Genomic DNA, 14090 nt, shown 5'->3' on the forward strand with positions numbered 1-14090 from the left:
ACGAAGTCTCTAAGTGGTTTTGATCAAGTTTGCCAATATTTACACCCTAGGATAATCTGCGTAAACTTCATAAATAATGCAAATTTCTACCAAGTGAGTTAACTGTGAGCTACATAGTCTTTTGACAAATCCATGTTATGCAATCACCCTGGCAAAGTTAACAACGCAGTAGAGTACTGAAGGTAACCACTGATTGCAGTCACTGCTATTGACCATTTTAAGTGTGACTATTTTTAAAATACTGTATGCCTCATTAAGCTGTGCTCTGAAAATGAGAAATTTGCTTTAACTGCATTGTTTTGAATTGCTGAGAGAAGAATCTATCAACCACAAAGTGCCCTGCTGCTGAACTCAGCCAAAAAGCTGTTAATAACTCCAGCAGATGTTTCAGCTTTTTAGGCCAATAGACTCCCTCCCTGTCTGCCCTCCCCTTTCCAGAATCTGATGCCAATATGACTGAACTCCAGTTTTTGTAGTTACTGCTGCCACTGCCGCCGCCGCTGGGGCTGCTGGTACTAGTGCCGCTGAGGAATGATTCTTCACACCACCACTGGCAACAGAACTTCTGCCCTTTAAGGTCAGAATAGTATTGCTTTTACTGTCAGAAGTTTAAATCTTGGGGTAGGGGAGTGAAGGTAAGGACACAAAATCAGTATTTCTGTTTTGCTGTCTGCCTTCATTGCTATTCATTTGTTTGGCTTTTTGTAATTCTTCCTGATGCTAAAAGTCCATTTCTCAGACTCATCAGAGTGCTGGGTTTGTTGACCTCTAGGGTCATTAACACGCTAACAGTGCTGTGGGTCCTGAGAAAGGGTGTTGGGTTAGAAGCTTTCCAAAGGGGGCCTCTGCATGATGCAGCTTTGTGGGGTTGTTTACCTGATGCCATGTGACTCTGAATGCCCTGACCTGAGCAGCTCTGCAACACTAGATGTGTGTTTTATAAATATAACTACAGCCCTGTGAGATTGATAGAGTATAAGGGAATACAGGGTTACCTCAGTCCTGTATTGGGATCTATCAACATCTCTGGACTGGATAAACCTGGCAGCTTCACCTAAAATTAAATCTATGTCTCAAAGCTTTCAAAATGAGAAGAAATTAAAGGAAAAAATGTGAAGAAATTAAAGGAAAAAATGTGAAGAAATTAAAGGAACAAAAGGGAGAGAGGCATGGTAAGATCCTGTCCCCCCTCCCTCTCCTCTGCCCCACCCCCTACTCACTTATCATGGAGAGAGTGCTTTAAGGCACCCCCGTGACAGCCGGGTGACCAAGAAAACACAGGTGCACCACATTTCCGGAATGCTGCTCTGGCTAACAGCGCATGTGAACTGCACATCTATACATATCATCCTGCAGAGAATTGCTGTTTCAAAGGAGGAAAGGACTGCGAGTCAGAATAAAGTTCATAAATATTTTGTTTCCTTGTTTTGATGCAACACAAAGCTAGAGTATCCAAGGCTCTGTGGACCACCTCTACTGTCGGCTGGAACATTTGCCAACTATAGCAATTCAACCCCCAAATCTTCACTATATTGCCATACTGGTTATAAAAAGTAAGTGCCTTTTCTCTGATACCACTGCTGCCATACTATTTGCAGGCGCTCATGTTATGTATTTCTAATTCTCAGGAAAAGCTCCAGAATGTGATGCAACTACTTTTAAGAGGATAGAGTAATAGGTTCCACTGTGGCTCGGTCCACATTTTCTTCAGCAAATGGGCAGCACGCTCATTAATGGTAATGGAATTCATACATATGTAGCGAAGGAAAGGTAGACTTCCTCGTGCCTGTGTTTGTTTTTTTATTAGACTAAGAGCAATGCTACATACTTGGCGAGTTCAATGGCATCTGTATTTTTTAATTTTGAAATGTGAGAAATATAGATTAAAAATTGTGCTATTCATTTTGAAACACTGTTCCCAATAGCAAAGGAGATGGACATTTCTGCTTAGATTATCATGATTTCAAGCCACCCCTATCAAATTATGACTCTTTAGTAAAATAAATACCGATAAAACAGGCTCTTTTTTTGGTACCTGGAATTGAACTCAGGACCACCTTGCACTTGCCAGGCAGGTGCTGTGCCACTGAGCTATATCCCTGGCCCTAAAATAGGCTTTTAAAAATCAACAAAAACTCCCTACTGAATCCATAAAGAATATATTCTTACTATTTAAAACATCCATATGAAGTTACCCATGTGCAGTGCACAAGATAAGGAAGACAATTGAAAATAATCATGAGTAAAGTGAGATGCCAGACCTGCTAGCTGTGGACACTGGGTCTAGGCATCAAAAAGCTACCTGGAGATGGTTGAGGTCCATGTAAGTCCAGGCCGGTTACTTCATTAGTCTTGAACTTCACCTGGAATCTTCTATTGCAAGTGATGATTTCCAAGCTATTTTGTTCTTAATTGTTTCCAGCCCAAGTAAAACGGACAATAAAGAAAAGATATTTCCACACTGTTTCCATGATGGATGTTCAGGACCAAAATAACTTCACCATCTGATGTATTTCACAGTTTTAAGTTAAAACAGACATACTATAATATGCTCGTACATCTGGCTCAGGTGCTTCGTTTGCCATATGTTTGTGAAATAATCCGAGGAGATGTTACAATTGTATGTTCCCCTAGGGACCTGAATAAAACGTGCCCACAAAGAGTTACCTAATTATTCATTCCTGCCAACAACATCCTCACCTAATAATAAGGTGGTGCTTAAAGTGAGACAATAGTGCTTTCAGTCTTGAGAGATGTCAGTGCCACTTATTGTTTCAAAAACAGAAAGTCTTTTGCATTTTTTGAAATGAAAAAAAAAAAAAGATCCTTGGCCTTTAAAGCAAATGAAATCTCTGCAGGTGGTATATTTGGGATTCTTGTGTGTATATTTGGGATTCTGTAGTGCGGATCAAGGCCCAGTGTTTCCTAAAATTTACTGGATGCTAGCCCGTGTAGCCACAATGGAAACTAGTGACCCCGAACTGACAGTCTCTAAGAAATGGCTGTGCTGCAATACTACACGTTTATGTAGAGCTTTATCATTGACAAATTGAGTTCCTGCGTTACCACGCTTAATTTTTATAACAACTTTGTGAAGCAAATACAAAAGGCATACCTTATTTAGCTCTGCTACTTATAGTGTGGACTCTTTATAGCACCAATTAGCCAGAAGGATGAACATTTGAAAAAAAATGTGGATATTTTTGGTCTTGACCAATGAGCACCACTTGCCATAAAGTACATTTCTCACTAACAATCTGCTTTGTTCTTTCTTTCTCTGCTGTTTGCATTCTTTTATCCTGTGACTCTCATTTGGATTCCAAATGAATCATTTGGTTTTCTTTCAAGGATTCAGAAGGAGAGGAGAGAGTTAAATTAATTTAATAGTTATAATACAGGTTGACTACTAAAATTCAAATTTTAAGAGGTTCTAGGCCAGGGTAAGGGGACATGATGAGGTACCTAGATACTGGGTCAGGTGTGGAGGCACACGCCTGTAATCCCAGCACTCCAGAGACTGTGGCACGGAGATTGCTGTGTGTTCAGGCCAGCCTGGGCTACACAGTGAGTTCAAGGCTAGCCTGAACTTCATAGCAAGACCTTGTTTCAAAAAGGCAACCCAAACAACAGGAGATATGCCTAAATACTAATATAAAAAATATAGGAAGAGGGCTGGGGATTTAGCTCAGCGGCAAAGCGCCTGCCTGGCAAGCACAAGGTCGTGAGTTCAGTTCCCGGTACCGGAGAAAAACCCAAAAATAAATAAATAAATAAATAAATATAGGAAGAACAGATTTTGTGGAATGACTGGAGATGGGCCTCAAAGCAGACATGAACATGCTCTGTTCTGAATGTGCCAAGTTTGAAGTCCCTGTAGGACACAAAGAAGGAACTATTTAGAAAAAAGTCAGAGACATGGGATAAGAGCTCAGGATAGAGAATTAGATGCAAGATATTGGCAAAGACAAGATTCCTTCAACGTGAATAAGGTGGGAAAAGAAGACATTGATACTTAAGGGGATGGTAAAAGAATAGAAACCCGCTATGACAATGGAGATGGAGCACTCAGTCCAGAAGGACGTAAGCAAGGAGAGAGAAGGAAGAGACATTTATCACAGAAGCCAAAGCCAGAGGTCCAAGAATGCAAGAGTAGTCAGAGCAATATACTGTGATGTGAGTAGAGCCAGGTAAGAATGGGTCAAAGAGTGAACGGATGATATAAAATCATGGGTAACAAATTTAGGTCACACTTTCTAAAAATAGTTATCAAAGGAAGAAGCATGAGAGTCATTAAAGGGCTTTTGTTTATTTACTGTGCATTTTTTTAAGAAAAAAAAGATGAACATATTCTCGTGCCAATGAGAAATAACCAAGGAAGGATTGAAGTTTTAAAAAAATAAAAAAGATATGGTTAACTCCACTGTCCTAATGAGGCAAGGAGGAATAATATCCATAGTTCAGTGGATGGGGTTGCCTATGAGAGGGAATGTGTCTTTTGCTAGAGAGGAGGACAAGGACAGAGCAGGCACCAGAACGGGTGGGCTCTATGGGAGAAGGGAGTAGGGGGCTGTGCACAATGAAAAGCCAGTTCTGATTACTGCGAGTCCATAAATTACAAGCAACGTCATCCCAAAGAGAGAAGATTGGAAGTTTTGAAGAGTGGCAAAAGTTTGGAATAGCAGCTGAGGGAAATGGGAGAAGCACATGTAATAGGACTGCTGAGTAACATTAAAGGCACAACTGAGATTAGATTCACTCCAGATTTATGGTCCCCGTTCTATATGGTTGTGATTTTTCTTTTTCCTCCAGCAGAGCAGTGCTCAAGGAATGTTTACAGCTAAGGAGACTCCACAGAGGATTGCCTGAAGGACATGAAGTCCATTCATCTCTTCAGATAGTTTAGATTACAACTCAGGATCAAGGTAACCCATCCAAACTAAACACTTGACCCATATTATTTTGGCTCTTTTTACTATTGCTTACTTTCGTTGAACTGTATTTTGGCGTTGGACCTTGGCTGGTACTGAGGAACCCAACAAGAATCAGCCACAGTGTTAGCAACGTGGATAATGTTAAGAGAGGAAATAGCTTCTGTACCAAGGGTGCGACTCTCGTGAGGGGACAGAGAACCATTTCTCTTAGACCCAAATGCCAGGAGGCCATTAGTTTTTCATGAGCAATGACAATGCGTCTGTGTTTACATGGTACAGAGCTAGGGATAGTAAAAAGCCTGGACTTGAAAGCAGAATGCATTGAGTTCAAATCCAGTATTCAACACCTAGTAGGTGACTGAGAGTGAGCCTGTTAACTTCTCTGTGCCTCAGTTTCCTCATCTACCCAGTAGCACAAATAATAGTACCTGCTGTACAGTGCTGCAGTAAGAACTCAGTGAGACAATCATTGGGAAAATGTTTAGCACTGTATCTGGAAAATTATAAATCTTCAGTACATATTAGCTATTGTTTCTATCATTATATTACAAGCATTTTTAGTTTTGTGTCTCGCCTTCACCCTCACATGTCTTTGCATGTGCTGACTTACCTCTGGTCTCCACTTACTATGTTTCCACTTGCTCTTTATCTACACTTCACTTTTTTTTTTTAATCTGATATCCACCTCCCCTCATTTTGACATGGTCAACTATAAGAAAGTAAACTGAAAGCGTTCTTATACAAATCACTAACTATAAAGACTATTCTATTTTTGTCCCCACTTTAGGGACAGTTTCAAAGTGGTAGAAGGGACTAGGAACTTTCCTATTAGATATATTATCTGGAAATACATTTCCTTGAAGTGCATTTCACCTGATACTAACTTTTCTTACAATCCTTCATCGGCCCCTCTGAGGTCTTAGTTCGCATTGTAAATGAGTAACATGTAAATAAATAACATGTTACTTTAATTGCAAAAAGGAAAAAATTATTACAGTTTGAGAAGTAGCTAGAGTACTGCAGTAGAACTTGGACAAAATGAGAGGGTAACCAGGCCTGGGTTTAGACACCACCTCTGCCACTTCCTTGCTTTGCCCCCAGAACTCTTTCACCTCAGTTTTCATATTTGCTAAGCAGAGTTAACAGTATCCCTTTCACAATGAGATAACAAAACGACCTCCAGAACTAGAGAAGGGCTTCAGCAAAATTTAGTTAAAATCTGCATGGAGCACAGGTGTTAGCAACCAAATAATCTGTCAAACTTGTACTTATAAAGTAAAGCCAATTAATTCAGTCTTTTTAAATACATTTAAAGGCAGCCAACCTGAACATACTTATTGAACTTAGTTATTTGAAATATGTACACCAGCCATTTAGGAATGTTTAGTGAAAAGCAAAAACAAAAGGCTTTAATTGACTTTTAAGAATACCATATTTAAGAAATCTCATCTTTATTTCAGGATATCAACTTAATTTGCACAGGAGAAACATGAGAAATACCCCAGATTATATTATATATTTCTAAATAAATAAATGCTCTGAAAAATCTCCTATATGCAAATAAACCTCCTTCTTCTCTGACAGACAATACCTATGTTTTTGTTTTGTTCTATTTATCTTCTTCTTATTGTTGTTGCTTCACAGGTCAGTAAGCTTACATGGATGAAACGTAGCTTTTGTTGTTTTTTGTTTTAACTGGAGGTTTGTGGGCATGGGGTGGTTTATCCTAGAGGCTGATATCAAAAGGGTACCAAAGGCTAATTCTTTAAGGAAAGGGTAAGACTAGCTCTCCTAGACCCTTCCCAACTGTCAAGCTTAAAGTTGAAAACCAGAGGGAGTTATATTGTTCGGTCACTCCCATCCCACAGAACGCTCCTGAGGAATCAGGATCGGATAGCACAAAAAAGCCCAGCTACAATGGTCAGTCTTCAAAGGGGTTCATTTATTATATTGCTCAGCGCCCCACAGAGCTGCTCCAAGCTCATAACTGTCACTGATTTCAAAGGGAGCTCTGAACTTGCATACACTCCATGAGGCATGGCACAGGACGGGCAATGGCTGAGTGGCTTTAAGCCATGTGCAGGCAGTTTTTAATGTTCATAATATCTTCGGCACCATCACCTTCACACAAAAACCCGCTTACCTCCTGCTGCACTGCATGAAATAGAGCCATTTTCAAGCCTGGGTAGGGGATGGTCTGGAAATTGGGCTAAGTCTTAACACTGCATGGGGACTGAAAATAGGATTCATAAACTGGAGCCCAGCTCCCACCAAATCATTTCCAAGGTCAGGTCACTACAACAGTCTCCTCTGTTAGACACTGTTACAGCTACCCTTAAAGGGCGAAGCCAGTAAACCATGGTGATCTCAGTAGCTTCTAAAGGACCTTGGCATTAAACTTAAGGCTTATAGTTTCAAGATACCCCAAATAGGCTGGGAACCTAACTGGCGCAGCCCCTGGAAACTTTGAGTTAGAGACCGGCATTTCTGACCAACCTCAACCTCAGGAGAAGCTGTATGTTCCTCCTTGATTCATTATGTTATGGACAAGGAGCTCAGACTCTTTTTTCTTGCCTGCCTGCAGAAAGATTAGTCATCTTCCCCAGTTCTGCTTCTGTGGCTCTTTGGTCACTAAGGCAAGGAGAAAGAGATTTTTTTTTGCTCTCAGGAATGGCTTTGTACTCTCCAGGAAGTTCTCAGGCAGTTAATTCTCCAGCAAACTCCCTCTGTGGTCCCAGAAGTACCTTGCTTATGGAAGTGTACAGGAAGAAGGTGTCCTACTCATGTTCATGGCCCAGTAAATATTCATCAAGTCATGGGCAATGTAGTGTATTGGGTGTCATCTTTAGTAGGAAATAGAAAGCTCTCTGTCTGAAAGAAAAGAACTTAAATAATAAAAACTTAAATGTGGTTTGCAAAAGTCCAGGAATAGCCTCTGAGAGTGTGGGACCAGTTCATCTCTTCTCATAGTTCCTTTTCTATTTAAGAAAATATTGGCAAACAGTTATCTGCTATAAATCCTCACTATTAATGTATTTGTTCAACAAATACTTGCTGAACACTTGTTCATTGCAAATACAATTGCAATTGCTGGGATACCAGCAGTAGACAATGCAAGGAAAATTCCACTATCTGCATGGGAAAGATAGATGATAACAAAATAGGTAAGAAAACTCTAGAGTATCTGAAATGGTGATAGATACTAATGGAGAGAATTAGCAGGAGTGAGGATGAGGAGTAACTGTGTAGAAAGGAGCACAATCTGAAACTGGGTGCCACCCAGAGGCAATATTTGCATAAGGAATCCTGAGGGAACTTTACCTTTAAATGCCTGTCTTTTGTTTTATCTTGTTAGTCCAAATGTTAGTAGAGAGGAACTCAGTATTATATATGAAGTCTTTTCAAAACCTAGGAGGAAAGGTCACTTGCCAAAAGCTGATGAGAAGGCAAAGCTGACCAGCTATTGAATGTGTATACCAGTTTGGCCATGCAGTGCACAACCACAAAGCCATACAAAAAGAGATTGTACTTATGGTCAGGTTGTGCATACAGTCAGTGCTCAATAAACACTCTTCACTTACAGATAAGATCCATGGTGTTTGGATTAGCTCTAAAAGATAATGCTTCTGACAAAAATAATTTCTTCATGTTTGAGTCGTTTCCAGAGGCCTGTGAGATGATATAGCCATGTGGACAGATAAAATATCACAAATAGTTCTATGGGGCTGGGGATTTAGCTCAGAGGCACAGCACCTGCCTGGCAAGTGCGAGGTCGTGAGTTTGATTCCCCGTACCAGAAAACAAAACAAAAAAGAACAAATAGTTCTAGAAATGTATCAAGCCATAGATACTCATAGCAGCAGCCCTAACTTTCTTACCATTGATGAAAATACCTTCAACTAGTCTGTTTCACAGACTGCTGCCTCTAACTCAATGTGGTATGACCATGAACCTTCTACTTCTGTCCTATCACATCCCTTTACCTCTAAGACCATCATTGGGACTATCCACTGGAGATCTCCATTTCTTTCCATAAAAACAACGTAGTTCTATCCTTTTTATCTTCCTTCCTCCTTTCCTTCCTTCCTCCTTTCCTTATCCTTCCTTTTCTTCCTTCCAGTATCTATATTGTATTAGCTGTGGTACATTCCATAGACCCCCATCTTAATCATGCTAAATAAAAATTAATTTTGATACAGATACTGTTGGGGGATCACTGAAAAGACCAATATAGAATGAAAAGATGTAAAAATCCATAGTGTTACTTCTTAAAGAAAATGTCTCCGGAGAACATGAATATCGCTGCTACTATTAGCATTGGTTTCTGCCTGTTGGATACAAGGTTTTACAAGTCCTTGTTATGTGTACAATATCTTAAACCATTCTCTAACCCCTTGCTTTCTAAAATCTGGTCCTCAGGCCAAGAATTAGAAACTCCTAAGTATTGCAAGAAATGCAGAATCTCAACATCTACCCCAAGTTTACTGACTCTGCATTTAAACAAGATGTTCAGAAACTTCACACATCCACTGAAGTTTGCGATTCTCTCCTTCAAATAGTCCTGTGAGGGAATCCAAAATTCTCTTTCCTATACAGTAGATTTAAAGGTAGAACTTGTTTCCAGAGATGTTTAATTAGCTAAGAGGTAATGGGACTTGAAGTCAAAAGCCAGGATTCTTTCCCCGACACTGTGCTTCCTCTTTGGATGCTCTTAGAAGAAACTGATGCATACCTTATTTTGAATCTGATGTCACCTGCCTCACTATTTTTTTCAGTGCTGGGACTGGAACCTAGGGCCTCGCTCAACTCAGATATCTTAAGGAGCATCTGCACAGTAAACATGACCTGATATTGTTCCTGGCGGGAAGTAAGCCAAAGCTAATCTCCTGCTTGATCATATATTTCTTACGCAGGCTGTTCGATCTACCTCTTGCCTGAAAGGCCTAAAGGTTGATTACATGAAATAAATTGTATAGTTAGAGCTTTCTCCAGTCTTTTCCAGTTATTTATCTGTGAACACTTTGAGCTACATTAACAATATTTGAAATTTCTATTGTAACTTTTCTTTCCTAAGCAGGCTCTTAAATAATATATCTGACCACCTTGGAGGAAAAGAGAATGGCAACATGTAGCAATCACTTCCTCCATCCCAAGTTCAGTGCTTTTCTGTGTTATCTCAGTATTCTTAGAGAAAACTAAGGGATTGATTTTAGTACCCCTTTTTACATATGTAGAATATGAGACTCAGAGGTAGCTCATGTGGAAATGCTAGGCATCAAGCCAGATTGTCATAACATGCTGGCCTCTTTCTTGAAGTAAATCTTACCTGAATTGCCATAGAAGGCCACCTGAAGTAAGGAGAGGGAATATTACTACCTTTTGTCTTTTATTACCATGATGGTATGCCAGGTACCACTGGTCATATTTCCCAAAGAGAAAATGTGGTTAGCAAACTCCTTCTGGTTATAAGGATAAAGATAAGTAACTCCACTGAAACCAAAACAGAGGACCTAGCTAGAGGGATACAAGTCAAACATGCAGAAGCTCCCCCAAAATGATTCAAAAGTCAGCAGTGCTGCTGCGTAGTATACTTTGAAAAATGAGCATCAGTACCATATTAATTTGCTAAAATCCATATAGTTGATTGAAGCAAGACCCTCTAAACACAGAAACAGCACCTTATTCTTTAAGAAAGAAGGTTAAATAAATTTCTCATGTTGGTAAAAGGGAGAACACCATCTCCTTGGCTTTCTTCATGATATATGGTAATGTACAAGTTCATAAAACTGCAGGTCTCCCAACTCAGTCCTGTTTCTTAGCCACGGAATGTCCTCTGATCATACTTGCCCCTGATCTAGAGGGTACGTGTTGAAGCCTCTTTTCTAGTCTTAAGTAATTAAATAAAATATTATAATTACTCAGAGTTTAATATATGCTGCAACTGTTTTGCTGGCTTGGCGTTTAAAGATGCAAACTTCCCAATCTCTTCCAGAAACATGACATTATAAAGGGGACTACCATAATTAGAAATAAAACTGTGCTGTCCTCATTAACCAGAAAAGCAGTTTCTAAGCCCAAGGAGGCTCTACTTTTGTTCCAAGAAAGCTCCATCAGGAAGATGGAGCTGCAAGAGCCCAATAGAGATTTTGGGTCACCCTGTGCTCACTGGAATTTACTGGAGCCGATGTGAAACAACTTTAAAAGACAAGGAACAGTAAATACTTTTAACTGAAGAGATCTAAACAGGGAAAAGACTGAAGCATAGTTTTAAGCTCCATCTTAGTTAAAGTTTCACTAGTATTTACATCTTGAGGGCCCACATTCATTCAGCCTTAATGCACTGTGATAAAGCCGGTCCCGTAAGTCACCAGGCATGGTAACTGGTGGTGAGGCCCCTGTGCTCCTGCTTAGAACGTGTGAGCAGAAGAATGTTTTCTGGATAGAGGCTGGAAACGAAAAGTTCCCACTGATGCAGAATAGCTGAGAGTATGTGTGGTGCAAGACACGGGCCGACCTCAACAATGGATTGTAGCAGGCCTTCCTTTGGCCCTTTAAGATTCACCTCCATGTTCATCCTGCCAGAACCAGCTACATCGGGGCCTCACTATGGGGTTAGTCACAGTAAGACTCAGAATTGTAAGCACGTGCTTTTATACCTATCTGAGGGGATTTGGTCACTCAAATCACAAGTGAACCTTTTTATAAGGTGTTTAAACATGACGCAGTTTCACACATAGGAGGGAGACAAGAACATTCTAGAGGAATTTGATGTATTTGTGCTTTCTGCATAGGTTCTTGTGGTGTGCCTGCTTCCTGGAAGAAGAGCGTCAGTAGATTGCAAGTAGTACAATATCTAGACCTCATCCTCCCTTTTAGCTGATACTCTTATCACTCATCATTCAAAACCCAATTAAGCTGTGCTTCATTTATAACAAAAATACACTGGACAGAAACTGGGCTTCAGTCTCTTGTTTGTCACTAGCCAGCTCCATGGCTTTGGGAAAGTTAGCTCCCTACTGGGATTCTGTTGAGTTGTCTTGTAAGAAAAAGAGCTCAATTTATTCAGCACTCTGCAGTAGGGGCTGTGATAAGCAGTCTAATTAGATTATCTCAATGAAGTCTCACAACTGAAATTTCTGTCATAAATCTCATTTTGTGGATCAGGAAACTGAGGCTTAGAATGGCTGGGGAGCTTGTTCTAAGTGACTTACTTCAATGGGAAGGAGCTAGAACTTGGTCACGTTTCCTGTACCTGTCCTCTGAACCCAGACTGCGTGTTTCTCTAATTCTCAGATTGCCCAAAACCAAAGGGTTTTCCTATTCTATTAACTCGTAATTGTACTTAGAGATTATTTGACTTTCATCATGTAGTGTGCCTATGCTGCTACGTGTAATTTGATTTTAACTTTTTTAAATCATTTTCCCCAACCAGAGTAAAATGTCTGTGAGAGTCAATGGAAGATTGAGATCACTTACAGTATAAGTGAAGTTTTCTGCCCTTTGTACCTTCCTCCCTTCATAAGTGGAGATTACAGTACCTGGCTTCTATCACTGTTTTGATGCTCCAGGTGCAAAATGGTGGAAGATAGATAACACTGTATGAGTAGAATTTGCTTATAAAATCTTTAAATATAAATTCTCTCTAGGAAGAGTCTTTGACACCATGTGAACCTGAGAGATGTTAAAGTGAATGTGTTGATCATTGATTGGTGGTGTTTAAATTAAAAAATAATTCCTAAATGCATTCTTATTGACCCTTGCACCATAAATTGATGTGGTAGGAAGTATAGTTTAATGGTGAATATAAAGCATTTACTGAGTACTTATCTTTGTCCTAGATTTTGTCTTACTGAATGTCCTCTACCGAACTATGAGAAAAATGTGAGAAAACCAAGGCGCAGAAATACTGAGTCACTATTATTGCTACACAAGTTTTCATTGAGAACTGGGAGTGAATCAGAGACCAGGGTTCCTACAACATTCTACTGAAGATGGAATTTTCTGTAAGAGTGAGTGCTTAGAGTCTATTTATTTTTGTGTAGCATTTTGTTAGACTATCCAACTGAATAGCCATCCCTTCCATAATAAATATTATGGTGATAGGACATGAAGCTTAGAATCATAAGAGTTGACACTGAAAAAGACCTTAAAATCAGCATGCTCAATACCCATCCATTGCCTACCCAGCTTGGACACCTCCTACGATGTAGAGCTTACTGCAGTTAGAGGCAAACAGTCTCATCTTCGCACAGTTAGAAAGTGTTACCATTGAGCTACCCTTCAAGAACCTCAAACCTCACATGTTCAAACCTTAATTCATACAGCAGTTTCATAATTTTCTTTATAATTAATTGGGGAGCTGGGCTTACCAGAGGAGAGTGAGTGCTAATGAAGGTAACGTTATCCCATCAATAATTAAACACAGATTACATTTAAGCACCCATGTTTTCATTACTAAGGCCAAGGAAAGAGGTCAGTAGAAAGTGTTGTCCTATCTCCTTGGGATTTTCCAAGATTGCTTTGTCCAAGCTTAGTAGCTTAGTATTCATTTATACTAGAAGACAATTCTATCAGTCAGGGCCCTAAGAAAAAAGCAGATGAGACATTCAAAAGGGATTTGAGGTATATTAATGAAGAGACATTTACAAAGGTATGGGCAAAGTTCAAGGAACTTATTGTGTTCAAGCACAAGGCTAACAATAGTCAAGAAGCACTGGTATCTGTAGGCCTGAGGGGTGAAGGGAAGGAGCAGGCTCCAAACAAAGAAAAGAAGCCACAGAAGTTAAGATCGTACATATGGGAACACACACCAGCAAAACTATGGCCTGAGGTAGAGGCATGCTGCAAATCAGGAGTTCAGTCAGAACAGATGGATACTTTATCTTCACTGTCCTACCACTTCCAGAGTTACTGGATATGGCAAAATTCCTACTTGTAGCAAGTAGAAGAAAGTAGACTAAGGTGGATACTAAGCAATCCAAGAAGTCAGTTCCTTCAGACGCAGAGAAAGGCAGGCACACCTGCACACACGTGCGTGCATGCGCGCACACACACACACACACACACAACAAAACAAACCAGAGTGGACTTACAGATATAGATGGAGAATTCCGTTTCTACAAAATTCTGTGCTACCCTTATGTTACCTGAACTTTGTTT

The 14090-nt window shown here is 40.0% G+C and overlaps 1 long non-coding RNA gene across 3 annotated transcripts; it reads left to right on the plus strand.

The window, feature by feature from the left end:
• Positions 1 to 490: 490 nt before the first annotated feature.
• Positions 491 to 13739, plus strand: LOC102015043. Of its 3 annotated transcripts, none has more exons than XR_001234799.1 (3): positions 491 to 577; positions 4813 to 4922; positions 6392 to 6484. It is a non-coding gene; the product is annotated as an uncharacterized LOC102015043 (long non-coding RNA). The 3 variants fall into 3 exon arrangements; XR_001234800.1 differs by lacking the exons at positions 491 to 577; positions 6392 to 6484 and adding exons at positions 1450 to 1553; positions 12770 to 13739 and having other exon boundaries at positions 4810 to 4922; XR_261612.1 differs by lacking the exon at positions 491 to 577 and adding an exon at positions 1450 to 1553 and having other exon boundaries at positions 4810 to 4922.
• Positions 13740 to 14090: the final 351 nt, after the last annotated feature.

Source organism: Chinchilla lanigera, unplaced genomic scaffold, assembly GCF_000276665.1.
Source record: "Chinchilla lanigera isolate Chin_1 unplaced genomic scaffold, ChiLan1.0 scaffold00033, whole genome shotgun sequence".
Taxonomy (NCBI): domain Eukaryota; kingdom Metazoa; phylum Chordata; class Mammalia; order Rodentia; family Chinchillidae; genus Chinchilla; species Chinchilla lanigera.